The sequence below is a fragment of the Macrosteles quadrilineatus genome, unplaced genomic scaffold, assembly GCF_028750875.1.
Source record: "Macrosteles quadrilineatus isolate MER2022 unplaced genomic scaffold, UCM_ALF_1.0 Scaffold_8__2_contigs__length_117827958, whole genome shotgun sequence".
Taxonomy (NCBI): domain Eukaryota; kingdom Metazoa; phylum Arthropoda; class Insecta; order Hemiptera; family Cicadellidae; genus Macrosteles; species Macrosteles quadrilineatus.
Genome location: NW_026542601.1, coordinates 104,098,497 through 104,113,403, shown reverse-complemented (window position 1 = coordinate 104,113,403; position 14,907 = coordinate 104,098,497). Strand labels below are relative to the sequence as shown.

At 31.6% G+C, this 14,907-nt stretch overlaps 1 protein-coding gene across 1 annotated transcript in view; it reads right to left on the bottom strand.

The window, feature by feature from the left end:
- Positions 1-14,907, bottom strand: part of LOC128999478 (mitoguardin-like) — a 291,882-nt gene that overhangs the window by 225,874 nt on the left and 51,101 nt on the right. The window lies entirely within an intron of this gene.

Here is a 14,907-nt window from a genome sequence, read left to right as displayed (position 1 = left end):
TACATATTTTAAAATAATTTGTTTCAAAATCAGGCTACAAATTACAGTACAATTTTTTTACTGCATTTAAAATATCAAATATAGGGATGGGTGACGATTGCAAATAATGTATGGGGTTGTTCAGACATATAGGACATTTATATAGGGATGTACAGGCCAAGAGTAGAGTTTTAAAAGTGGCTATAAAAGCTCCGGACGTTTTTCCAAATGCATGTTATTTGGGTTTAACACTAATCGCCCTTACTGTTAAACCCAAAAAACATGCATTTTATATAAAAAAATTAGGTTTTTTGTAATTTATAAAAAAAAAACTAAAAGAGATACGAAGTAGGTTTAGATTACAAAGTTGTTAAGAATTGAAAACCCCTATAAAATGATGAGCCACTCGACGTAAGTTGCTATTTCAACATTTAGATCAATGGGCAATTGCAAATTTTCAAAAATAATTTTATTTTTTATAATTTTAAAATACCGTTACTTGTAGCATATTTTATAACAAGTAAGAAAATTCAACTGGAGAAGGGCTAAGTGCATTGGTATAGGAAACATAGAGTATTAAAATCATATTGATTTCCCCCCCCCCCCCAAAAAAAAAAAACTGCCGCCAATTTTAAACGGAAAAAGATAATTAATTTCTGTTTCAGCCGAAATGTTTGTCTATAAATCCCTTTAAAATTATGTATAACATGACATATGTTTACATTTGAAAATCACGAGATTCGAACTAGTGACCCTCAGTTTTTTGCACACCCTGTATCGGAAAAAGTTTAAAATATTTTTACATTATTCCTTGGGGTCATTTTAGCGGGAAAAGACACCCTGTATATGTAAAATACTACTTACAACTTACAAGCTGGAATAACAGTGTTTTTCACTCACCTGTAACAAAAAATAACAAGTAAATAAATGAACCTGGTTTTAGGTAACATGCGTAACGCTTAATCAAGGACGCTTAACAAGGATTTTCCAATATTCCCTCCATGCTGTGAACCAGCACGAGTAGAAAGCTGATAGTACATGTTATGATGCGATAACACGTGACTGATGTATAAAGTGTATGCGGATAAAACCAGTATATATAGGGGGCAAGATATATTCAAAAGACTCGTACAAATTTAAGCTATTTTATAAAACGTTATCAACAATAAATGAAAAAAAAAAACTATATTCAATCCTCTAAATCACTAAAATACTGGATGAGTCAACCTTGGAATATAAACTATTTGTATAAAACCACGTTATAAATTATATTCTAAATTTCAACAATAAGTTTCTTTCTTGATTATTCTTCTGTAAGTTTTTACTCTGATGAGGTAACTAAACAAAGATATTTAATTTAAATTATACATTGATACAAAATCAAAAAGATCTGCAGAACTAACGTAAACAAAACAATTGATAGCTGGTAACGCTAGCTGATCGGTCAATAAGTCTTCATGGTGCTGTTAAAAATGTGGTTGGTTAAATTTAATGGATCGGTTTTAATAAACGAAATGAACAACAACAAATCAAATTCTCCCATGGTAAAACCCTTATTGAAATTATTTAATTACAATACGTATTTATATACATAATTAGTGAAAAGTATCAAATTCATAAAACGATGGAACATTAAAATTATCTAGTTAATTCTTTAAAATTTACGGATGAAATTAAAGTGACCCCCCCCCCCCCAATTTAAGGTAAACCCAGTCGACTACACTGGTAGGCCTGCCAGAGACCCAACTTAGTTATAAGTGTTGTAAGAGTTATATACGAGAGTTTCGAGAGCTTCATTAAATTCACCCCAGCAGTTAAATCATCCGTAAATCAACTAATTTCTCACCCAAGGAAGATTCTGGTAGCGTGAACCCTCATGGGGCGGAGGAAATGTGCAAAATTTAAGATTACACTCGTTATAAAGTGATCAATACCTGTGTCTTATGATTTAGCTTACCTGAAGCTAAGAAGAAAAAATATTTCCAAACGATGACAGTAATTCAGAATGTTTGTTCGAAGGATTCTCGAAAAATAACTGTGTATGAAAAAAGGGATGACAGAAAATATTCTTGGAAAAGGGTTAATATATTGTATTTTGAATTTATGTAAATATATATTTTTTTAAACATGCAAATATGTTGAAAGTATGCTATTGTTTATTTTGAAAATTTATATAGTCAACACCTTGTTTTTATAACATCAATATAGGCGAGATAAATTTAAACCAAAATAGGACACAATTTGCTGCAATACTTTTAATATTTAATTGTGTTACTAACTAATCGTAACCTGAAAAATCTAGATGATGAAATATTCAAAAAAAGTGTATTAATACTATTTGCGTGTAAATGATACTATACAGGATCTAAATGTTTGCATCCGTCACAACTTGTTACTACAACAACCTAGTTACTAAGGTAAACAAACGTTAAATACAATGTTAACAATGTATTTACTCTTGAATATAAGCTCATTAAGAATGTAAAATTTCCATTGACATATTGTTATTCATCGATTCATCCTTTATAAACTAACTAACTAGATACACTTAAAATGTTATTGGTACTTCATATTGTTAAAAATGTTTAATAGCGTTCAACAAATATTGATTATTCACTCAGACACTGACTCAATTAACTGGTCACGTGACACTGAACGGTCATCCAACAGATTACATTATTGTAACGCTTAGTTCCTATTGGTTCCCAATAATTGATTTTGTTGTCCAATTGTTCTACTTGGCTCGCATCAGCTGTACGACCACATTTACAATGCCTAAGTGCTCTATGTTGTTTCGACAATCTATATTCTTTTGCTTTGTTGATGATCCAATGTGTAATGCACAAATAGATTCATTTTAAAATTCACAGATTGTACATGGGGGAAATATTAACTCAATTACAATTTGATATCTTGAAGATGTAAATATTTTTATTTTTAGTATCATAGCGTGAGTAGTTGCAACTACTGCAGATCCTCGATAACAAGTATCTCGTGAACTCAATTTTGAGATAAAATCTTACATAATACCATTTATTATATTTTGATATTTGATTTATTTTATTTTATTTTGATATCAAAATTGGCTTTTTAAAGAAAATTTCATTAAAATCTGATAAGGAGTACGAAATAATGTGATTTAGGGTATTAAAAGACAATTTAATCGAGGGTGACTAGTTATTGAGGTTCTTCTCATTTTGTGGTATCTACACCAATGACATTTTAGCGGTTTTTGAACGGGTACAGTCTATATCTAACGTCGACATTTTTGTTATATAGTATCATTGATTCATTGCCCAATAACAAAAGGCATCTCGATCTGGTAACGATCTCACTTGTAATCGAACCAGCGACCTTCAGATTGAAAGCGAGCACCACAACCTCTCGGCTACTCAGACACTTGTCATTGAGGTAATTGAGTCATTTATCCCCTATTAAGTAGCATTTTTAAAGAGTAATTAGGTTTGCTGCAACAGTGAGGGTAAAAATTGTTTTTTCTTGTGAAATTTTAATAGTTTAGTATGAAATTAATACATTTTCCAAATATGATCAAAATATGTTCATAAACAAGCATACTACAACCGTTTACTTATTCTCCACAAGAATAACATGGGAAATTGAAATTTAAAATTTTTTCGAATTTTCTTCGTGACCATTAGGCGCGTGATAACGCTTTTACTAAATTATTTGTGTTTTTAAGCTCTACAAAATTATTTGGAAATAAATTGAAGACTTTATATTTTAAGCGTCAAAAATGGGGGAAAAACTATTTTTACCCCATAAAACCCATGATAAATCCCCGTTCCCATAGTGCGGTCATGCTGGTTCGCGAACTCGTTCGAATAAATGTAGTTAATACCAATCCCACATGTTTATACCCAATTTCATCAAAATCGGATCATTTTTGCTCGAGTCATCGTGCTGACGGACACACACACACATATAATTATAAATATAAATTTGAACGGATGGTATTTTTGGCCTCTAGGGACCTCAAAATAAAAAAGTAAATCGGTTCCGGGTCCGAGCTTACCATGAGTACTACGATAATAGCTTATTCTCTACATGGGAAATTCGCTAGTATTTAATTCACCAAAAAGACTTATAAGGTGAAAAATATAAAGACTCAAGTTAGTGAATCCCACCTAAATGCTTGTCAAAGTCAATCTATTTACTCTGAAGTACGTTATTCACGGGTTTCAAGTTTAGTTATTAGTAAAAACACTTGTTATGTCGTTAAACGATTGACGTGAGTACTTGCAATAGTCAACGCGCGTTCCAAGCACACAATGGCACATTGTAGACCACATGTGTTTCCCTAAGGAGTTTTAACCCCAAAAGTTCTAGAGAACTTCAATAAAGGTAAGGGACTGAGGGTGCTGATCTCCAAGGCAACAGCAGCTTGGGGAAGTACAAAATATTACCCAGAGTATTTTTTTACAAAGCGTGTGCCCCCACGAATAAGCTTCGAAAATTCTAGCGTTTTGAAAGTTTTTTTTTAATTTCGAGGACCAAAAAATTATGGTATGGTCATAATCAGCAGAAGCAACATTTAACAGACAAATGAGAAACACAACATTAACATTCTTGTCATGAGGAGCCAAAGTTCTAAGTAATATATTGTTGTGAGAGTTGAAACGTCATGTAAAGTTCGTGACTTCCATGGAAAACATCACGTAAATGAGTGTGTCCTTTGCACAGCACTGTGTAATAGATTTAGCTTCTTTACCAAAATATAATGAGTCTAATTACTATGTATTTTTGTGTAGGAAATGCTAAAGGGTTTCATGTGTTAAAATGTTTGAATGTTAAGTATATGGAAATAGATGTAAAGAAATTAGTGGCGTATTTTTATGGAATTTTGTATGAGATAACTTATGTATAATCTCTGGATTTGGTTAGTATAAATTCGATAAATAATAAATGAAAATCCCCTAGACACAATCTTTCATTTATCAAATAATAACACCATAGTTTTTTTTTAGAAATTTTATATAAAATAAAAAATACACTAATAGCTTGTGAAAGATGATGATTAAAGTTATATTATCAAATAAGAACCTCACAAAATCTAAAATAAACAAGTGCAACGTCGATTAGTCTAAGTAACAAGTGATTATCAATAGATATTGCTATATAACTTGTAATAATACATGAATATCCTACATAAATACTTTATAGAAGTTTTTGCAGTCAAAGTATCACAAAATCAAAACAAATTGATAAACATCGATTAGTATAAATAACGATTGCTCAAATATAGTTATAAACGTGTCGATATTTTCATTTCATCATTGCAAAAACGTTTTAAAAATTCTGCAGTTTTCTGCCCTAAACTACAGGAATTTATAGTTATATGTATTTTATCGAGGCAGATATAGTACAAGTCAGAATTAGATACAGTTTAATCAATAGGTAGGCAAGGAAGTAACATTATTCAATATTATAATCGATTTTATCATTCAACGATTCTGGTATTTTTTTGCTTCTGACAGTTTTATTTCATAAACCTAGGGAATATAAAAATGCACAAATTAAATTATATACACATTTTATTATTTTCCTTCATATATTAGAACTGTTGTTTTAATTCATATCGGCACTTAAGTTTCGTATATCTTCCCAATGTAAATAAAATACGTGCTATACCATAAAGTAATTCCTCAATCTTAATATATTGAAAACACAAAAGATTTTTCCAATGTTGGCAAAGCTTGTAAGCGCCTCAGCATAGCCAGAACGGTGAGGCGGTATTAAAGGCGGGAAACGTCCACATTGGTTGAATGCCTCAAAGGTGTTTACGCGCCAAAACGTTCTCTCAGTGATACACGACTCGTAAACATAACCTTTCAACTATTGCAAAAATATTGGGTTCTGTTTCGGTTTAAATTAACGAAGCGTTAAATTTCCAAAATGATTTTAACACACTTTCCGATCCGATTTTTATTATAATTTAGATTACTTCTAGGTAAGAATTTTAAGTTTAGATAGTAACAAGACTATGGTTTGGACCGTTCCCTTATAAAACCCGTAAAACGAATGAGGTGGGTAACCAAACAAATTAAAGACAAAACAAAGTGTATTGTTCAAAAGTATCCACACAATTCACATTAAAACTTGCCGTTTAATGAGAAACTCCCAAATTCTTGCAATTAGACGGTATACGGTCACAGTTGAGTCAAGTGTATGGAAGTGGAGGAATAAACTAAAACAGGACTAAAGCTACATGCAACTACGTGTGCGACACGCTACATGTATCAAATTACTCAGCAACATAGAGTAACTAAACATTGTATGCATGGAGTAATACACCCATTTGTCATGTAATTGTATACTTCCATTCGTCAAATTACTTTTGACATTTTTTAAATTGTGTCTATCATGTTAAATGCATTAAAGACCACGAAAATTGTTTTTTTCAAGACTACAGACAAAAGCAACAAACTATGTGCTAATACCCCCACCACAGCAAACCTGCAGACTAAGCGAATTTCCATCTACCTGGTTGGAATACCACTAAATTATTCCCTTAAAATTGTCAGACGTATTTACTATTTAAATGTCATTAATTTTAATGAGTACTTAGGTTAGTTGTTACAGGGAAGAAAATAGGGGTTTTTTTTATTAAAATATTGATAATTTGAACGGATGGTGTTTTTGGCCTCTGGGCACCTCAAAACGATGAAGTAAATCTATCCCGGGCCCAGGTCTGACCATGAGACCTACGGTTATAGCTTATTCCTTATACGGGAAATTCGTTAAAAAGCAACAAATCATATGGAATTCAACTAAAAGAATAAAATAATTTTCGTAATAAACTCACGAAGTATGAAGAATATAAAAGAGCCTAACTACAGCCACAAAGACAACCATGATGTTAGATCAAGTCGTCCATCACTGTTGCATCAACCTTGTCCTAATATTGTTATAACATTGTCGTAACAATGTTTACATCAAGAGTTATATGTCTTGTTCAACCTTTATGACAATGCTCCATTACAATAAATTGGAATAACGAAATGTCCAAGTTGTTAGGTCTGTGTCTTTTGCAAATATATTTGTAAATAAGATCGGTTATTAAAACACCATTCTAAGGGCTTTAAGGGTAATTCGTGTGGATATTTCATGTTTGAACCCATGGCATGAGGAGTACGTTCCGAAATCACTTATAAGAATAGCCTAATTGAAAACTGTTTCATTTTTAAGAATATTTTTACTAATAATCGTTAAATTAGTGAAAATAAAAAAATACTTGCCTATACAAACGATCTTTAAATACATTAAGTACTATAACTTTAAAACAAATCTTACATATCACTAACCTTGAGGTATGTTATTGCTAATTGATTCAAGCGCTTACCTACGTTTCTGGTCTTGGTATTACAAAATAGATTTATTTTCTTTAATCTAAGATGGAATAATTTAGAAGAGCAAATATTAAATCCACAAGTCAAAACTTGGTGTAAATAGACAGCTTGGTTGCAAGAACGGTGTAATTGTTCATTTAGCATACAAATATTTACAACTGAAACCCACATTTTATACGGATTATTCCATTGTAATCAAAACGTTGAAACTTCACGGTTCACTGGATTATTCATTTACAGACATAACCGTTTTGATGGAGGATTAATTAATTAATTAATTTTAGGTCACATATGCAGTTTAGACAAGGAATAACAGAATGAATAAACATAATTAAGCATTAGTGGACAGGTGGTGGGGAAGGAAAGGGTGATAGGAGGGATGAAAACTGAGGGAGAATTTCACCCCACATTGACGTTAAAAGTTTACCTAGTTACGACGCTAATAAACTCAGTTCCTGTAAACTGGTAAATAAAACTTTGCTAACGAGTTCCAGTTGTGGTAAACGAACGACCAAGAAGGTCGTCAAGGTCGGACTCTGGGTGTGAGAGTAAGAAATTACCTGAAAATAAAAAAAAAACTGTTTTGACAGAACGGACTCAGGTTACGAAATTATCGATCTTGGAGGGGTTAGCGTTGGACCCTCAGTTTTACCATATAATACCCCCGCCACAGCAAACCTGCAGACTAAGCGAACTTCCATTTGCCCGATTGGATTTTCAATTAAATGCATTTAAATAACATTTTGCATTTCCATAAATTTTATGGGGGCCCCCAGCTAACCATGAGTCTAAATGCCTTATCTGTCTGTTCTTATAGAACCAAATTCGATTGATTATCTTGTCGTACTCTAAGCTACTTCATCTATGCTCTAAGTTCCTCTTTAACTGATGACGGAATTGGATTCCAGATTCCCTTAACGTTGCGAACCTTTTATTTTCTTAATCAGTAAAGAGATGTAACAGCAATACATTTCTAAATAAAATTATCTAGTTAATTAAACCATAAAAAACATTAATTTAAAATCAGTAAACAAAATTTTTAAACTCCATTTATACTACATATATGAAATACAATATGAGCATCCACTCTGCTGGCGTGCCGAACAATTTACATGAAATTTTCAGTGATGCGAGAGTTCTGGATCCAAGAGTTTCAAGAGCAGTTCAATCATCTGTAAATTAACTAATTTAATTTTGCACGCAACGAAGATTTCGGTAGCGTAAACTCATCTTAACAAGAAGTTAATACCGTTTACCGTTATCATAAATCTCGTTAAAGGGGATCAATATTGTTGTAATTTTATTTGCCTTAACTGCTCGTCCATATTCGAAGGGCTTATAATTTTTCTATTTATGAAAATTTTCTTTACGAAAATTACAGTACCATGGTATTTTCGGATGGCTAAAAGCCATAAATGTTTTTTAATGTGTTCAGAGAGATAAATTTTAAATATACGTAGTGGTACAGCAATGATCTTTCGAGATATAATTATGAACGAGTTTTTGAGATAAATTGACAAATTGTACACTTTAAGTTCACATTTTTTATCGGCAAAATAGACCCCAAAGTTCAATTCTATGGTCGTTCGCACCAATAGGGCCAGGTAGACACCGGCATAGCACCAATGCGATATTTCTTCAAGAAAATACTTCAAGTTCAACTTAAGTTTCTCCCTTCATTTTTAGGTTAAGGTTACATTCCATCTTCCAACCGATTACCCGGTTACCTAGGGTAGCGTTGGCGCAATCCCGGTTCGTGCCAGGCTGACCCTCACATAACTGGCGCAATCCCGGTCTACCCCCTAGAAAACCGAAACCTATCACGAGATTAAAAAGGATAAAAGTTCATTTTTACTTTCAGACTAGGAAGTTCACTAACAAAAACTGCCCACTTCGTTTATCAGAGTATAAATACATTTTTAAATAAGCAAACAGATGACAATCCTGGGATATCTTACATACATTATTTATAACCTACCTCAGATATAAGGCTTTTTTAAAAGAAGTCCAACATATTTCTTTTCATCAGAGTATGTCGAAGACAAAATATGTCTCATAATTAAATATGACTCACAATTATTTTAATCTTTTAAGGATGTTTCCCGTTTTCCATTTACACAATGGTACACCAAACTGGTCCCATCACTAAATGTTTAGGATTGAGACACATTGAACGAACACCCAACAGATTACATTATTGTAACGCTTAGTTCCTATTGGTTCCCGATAATTGATTTTGTTGTCCAATTGTTCTACTTGGATTGCATCAGCTGTACGACCACGTTTACAATGCCCTAAGTGCTTTGTGTTGTTCCAGTTTTTATAATCGATGGCAATGTATTGTTGACTGCTTAAAAGCATGCAATGAACACGTATATTAATATTCACAATTAATATTTATTCGATAGAATTACTTCTGCTTTAATTAATGAAATATTTTTTAATTAAAATTTTGTTTGTTATATTTTCTTTATAATTTTTATGGTAGTTTTGTATTTTTTTCAACAGTATTCCTTTGTGTTGAATGTGAAACGCGTAGAATTAAACGTGATTATTAAAGAAAAACGAGTAGCCTCCTTGTTAGGAATATTAAAAAAAAATAATTACATGATTTGTTGTCTCTAGGAAATTCGTTATTTATAACTTTAAACAGAGGATAAGTGAAAAATCTCAGGTGTAAATGATCCTCAAAGGTATAACACAGATAGGTGCCCCACAAAACTTAACCGAATAATACCCCCGCCGCAGCAAACCTGCAGACTAAGCGAATTTCCATTAACCTGATTGGATTTACACTAAAATGTCTCCATAAAAATAGCACATTTATTTCCTATTTAAATAGAATAAGTTTAACGAGTACTTAGGTTTGCTGCAACAGGGAGGATAAAAAAGATTTTTTTTTATAAATTGATAATAGTTTAGTAAGAAATAAAAGTATTTTCCAAAATCTATCAAAATATGTTCATAAACAAGCAAACTACAACAGTTGACTTATTCTCCATAAGAATAACATGGGAATTTCAAAATTACAATTTTTTTGAATTTTCTCCGTAACAAATAGGCGCATATTAACGCTTCAATATACTAAATTATTGGCTTTTTTAAGCTGTACAAAATGGTTTAAAAAGAAATTGTGAAATTTTGTGTTTTTAGGGTCAAAAATGGGAAAAACCTATTTTTACCCCATAAAACCCCCCATAAACCCCCGTTCCCATAGTCCGATCATGCTGGTTCGCGAACTCATTCAAGTTTATCACGCCTTACACCTTTAAACCAAATTTTATCAAAATCGGACAAAAATTACTCAAGTTATCGTGCGGATGGACACACACATATATATATATATATATATATATATATATAAAAATTTTGAACGAATTGTGTTTTTGGCCTCTGGGGACATCAAAATGAAAAAGTAAATCGGTCCCGGGCTTAGGTCTTACCATGAGACCTACGGTAATAGCTACTTCCCTATAGGGAAATTCGCTAAAAACTAGAAGGTATTTTTGTTTATGTCAAAAATCCACTTAAAATATACCAAGGACTAATTATATTACAAATAGGCAGTGGATCGCTTCATTTTTTCATCGATCCTTCCCGAACACGGTACTTAAGATAGTTTTAAATTAGTTTAACACACCAAGTGTTAATTGGGGCATCATTCATTGTTAAAATCCTACTTATACCTTTGACTATTCCAATAGTTAATGCTTATACTTTAACACTCTAGGGAAACTATGTTTACTTTTTTTTATATAGCTTGGTACATATTTATACCTAATTCATTAAAAGTATAAAAACCACTAGATTGCAAATCGGATTTGGTCTTATTGGTCATATTTGGTATCAAAACTTGAATAGTCGAATATTTCGAGGTTATGAACTTCAAAAACAAACTAAAAAAGTGAAAATTTGGAATTTTTTAATGAACTTTTTTTGTAGGGGCAAAAAGAATTACAGTTTTCTCTGGACACACACACTTTATGGAAAAAGCTTACATAACATGGATGTTAAAAGTGGGAAAATTTAGATTGTGAACATAGGAGAAGCCATCTAATGTTATTCTTCCACAACCACCGAGTTAGCCACGAGGTTTGGTACACAAAATGGTCGTAACACTGTTAACGACAAGGGTTATACGGTCTCTCCTTAATGATAATACTCAATTGCATTAGCTAGGGTTGGGGAATTATCACGTTGTTAGGTTGGTATTTGGAACAAGCAATTCTTCAATCCTTCTTTTTTGTTTGTCAGTGAAAAGTGCTGTGTTCACAAGTCGTTATGGAATATCACAAATATTTTCTGAATATATTTGCCCAACAACGTGGATGTTGTACGTATCAATAATTCCGAAAGCCTTTGATTATCCTGAAGGAATTGTTCGCTTGCAATAATTGTCCAGTTTACAGCTTAAGGGTTATTAATGTGTCTTAAATTACTAAAGTGTTCGTTCAAGTTGGTACATTAATAGTTTTTATGATTTTTTGCCTTTCCAACAAAAGCTATAACCATTAAGTAGCAGGTGATGTCTTCAATAGCGGCAAGTCTGTAGTCAAATGTCATTAGGAAAATTCATCCGTGTTTGAATAAAACAATTTCGCAATTAACCTCTTTCTACTTGGCACAGTTCAACGATTCTAAGATGACTAAATAGGCAATTTGCCCCTTATCTGCTATTTGAGTGTGAAAACTAGTTAAAACTATACAGATATTTCAATAAGTAAACTTTTTTTATTAAAAGTAAACTGAAGTTCTCAAAGTCAATTCTAAACTTCCTTGTTGTAAGATAAACTAACTTGGATGCAACTTCAATGAAATAAATGTCTTTGGTATATTCAGTTTTCCTTATTAAAGCAGTTTTATGCGCAAGGCCCACCTTATTACTTGCAACAAATGTATTTTTTTCATAAAACTAAGAAATTGTTAAGTTCACTGTTATATTAATTATAAGGGCTGGTATTAGAAATAGGTTGCGCGATTTAATGAACAATAAATACCCCCTCCACAGCGAACCTGCGGACTGAGAGAAAATTAATTTGTCTGATTGGTTTTTAATCCAAATATTTTAATAGACGTGTCATATTTCTTCCACATTTAAACAACGTGAATTTTAACGAGCACCTAAGTTTGTTGCTGTTGTAAGTGTTTGTTTTTGTTGTTAAGTTGTTGGTTAGGAAAGTTCAGTTTTTTTACAAATTAAGAATATTACAGGATGAAATACATTTGCTAAATTTGTTTAACATATAGAAGCAAACTACAGCAGTTTTTCTTTTCTCTATAAGAATAACATGGACATTTTACAAATTTTCATGCCCTATCACACCCTATTTCCATGACCCGATCTTCCTGGTTCGCGAACTTATTCAAGTTTGTCCTGTTCTACGCATTCATGACAAATTTCTTTAAAATCGGGCCAAAATTACTCGAGCTATCGTGTTTACAGATATATTTAAATCTATAAAAATGTATCTAAAAATATATAATAATTTGAACTAATAGTATTTTGGCCTATCAAAAGGAAAAGTAATTCGGTCTGTAGTCTAGGCTATTCCGTGCCGCCTACGGTACTGTAATTCTCTTCCCTATAGGGAAATTTGCTGATAAAAAAAGGTAACGTACTTTTATATAAAAAAGCTAAGCCTTTTCTTGACACGTCACTTTATTTATCTTGCAGAAAATCCAATTATACTGTTAAAGTCAAAATACTAAAAAAATTTAAATTAAAGCAATTAATTTTGCACTGTGTTATTTTTAATAGGTCTAATACAAAAATTATATATGATAAATAGATTAGAACCATTTAACAATCGCAGTAAAAAATATTACCTGTTATAAATAAAGATTCTCTGGAGTTTGATACTGTATTGACATTTTACTAATTAGCGATCGTGGCATTTGTTGTCTCTTCTAATTAAAACACCGACTTGTAAAAGTCAAACTCCTGTTAAATCAAACCCAACAAGTTTCCTTTTGTTTTACAGGGTTGCTTTACAGCCACTTCAGAGTAAATAACAATACCTATTGTAATCTGTTAGTGGTAAAAGGAAATATTTTGTTACAAATTTAATATTTGAATTTTATATGTAATGCATAATATAATAAATTTACAAAGCCTAAAAGTAAATATAAATTTACTGTACATTATCATTTTAGTTATAGTCAGTCGTGGTATATGAAATACTCCTGTATTTGAATAAAAGTAAATCGTAAATTTTATTGCTGGACAATCCATTCTTCATAATTTCAAATTTAAAAAATCAAACAAATAATTTTCACAAGCGTTAAGACATTAAAATGTTTGAATGGAACATATGTTTTTATCAGTTACGTGCCAAAACAGGTTGTATCAACTCTCAATATTTAATGTAATCATTTTTTTCCACACTAATACCACTAAGTACAAGTTTTATGAATTACTTAGTATATCGAAATGTAAATATAATCAGAATTTTTATTGTAAGATATAATTAAAGTATTTATGCGTAGGCTTTCAAAATGTCTTACAAACAGACAGCTTAGCATTTTTAATGTAGTTGTATATTACCACTTGATAAAGAATTACTCACCGAACTTTAGGACTACTTTCTTACCCTAGAATGGAAACTATTGAGACAACACGGAGACCCAGTTGTCGTAACTTTGTCGTTAACATTGTTACAATAAGGGTTATCCGGTCTCATCTAACCCTAATTGTACTCTATTCACTCCATTACATTGGGATGACAGAATTCCCACCTACTTAGGTGAACAAAAAGGTTAATTATCATGTTGGTTTTAGGGTTTTAGTAACAGATAACGGAGAATAATTTTGTATAACCTGATTGATAACCTCTTTTTAAGAAACATAACCAACTTGAAAAAACATTATTTTACTCTTAGGTGAATAATATGACTTAACATTTTTAAACGTGTTTTAGACACGTATAAAATATAGTTGCAAAATTGATTTGAACAAAAGTTAACAATTATAAGGTGTTAATACAGGGTGTCCCGTAACTCTGTGGACATATGTATATAGCGTTATTGCCTAGGTCAAGAACAACGTAAAAGGGGTATTAGCATTGTTTAAATGGAGAAAATTGGTCATGCATTTTTAAAAGTAGAAAATTTCTCTGTTATTATTTATCCATTCTTAAAAATAAGGTATCACTGAAAACAACATAAAATGTATTAACTTTTTTGTCTCTTGCCATTTGTTCGTTAAGTTAACGGTTTTCGTGGAATTTGGCATCAAATATTTTAAATGGCTGCTTTTTTAAAACGGTAAATTATTTTTTAGTAGAATTTTAAACAAAGATAGGTCTTAACAAGATAAACATTTATGCAAAATATCAACGCTGTATCTCAAACAGTTTAGGAGTTATTAATGGTTTTGTAAAAAAACACATAAATACAGACAGACGGAAAATTAGGCACCACAAACCCATGTTCCTATGGTGAAATGTGTTTGTCTTGACCTAAGGAATAACGCTATATACATATGTCCATAGAGTTACGGGACACCCTGTATAGTAACTAGTATATCTACAGCATTATTTTCAATTATAATAACGTGGTTGTT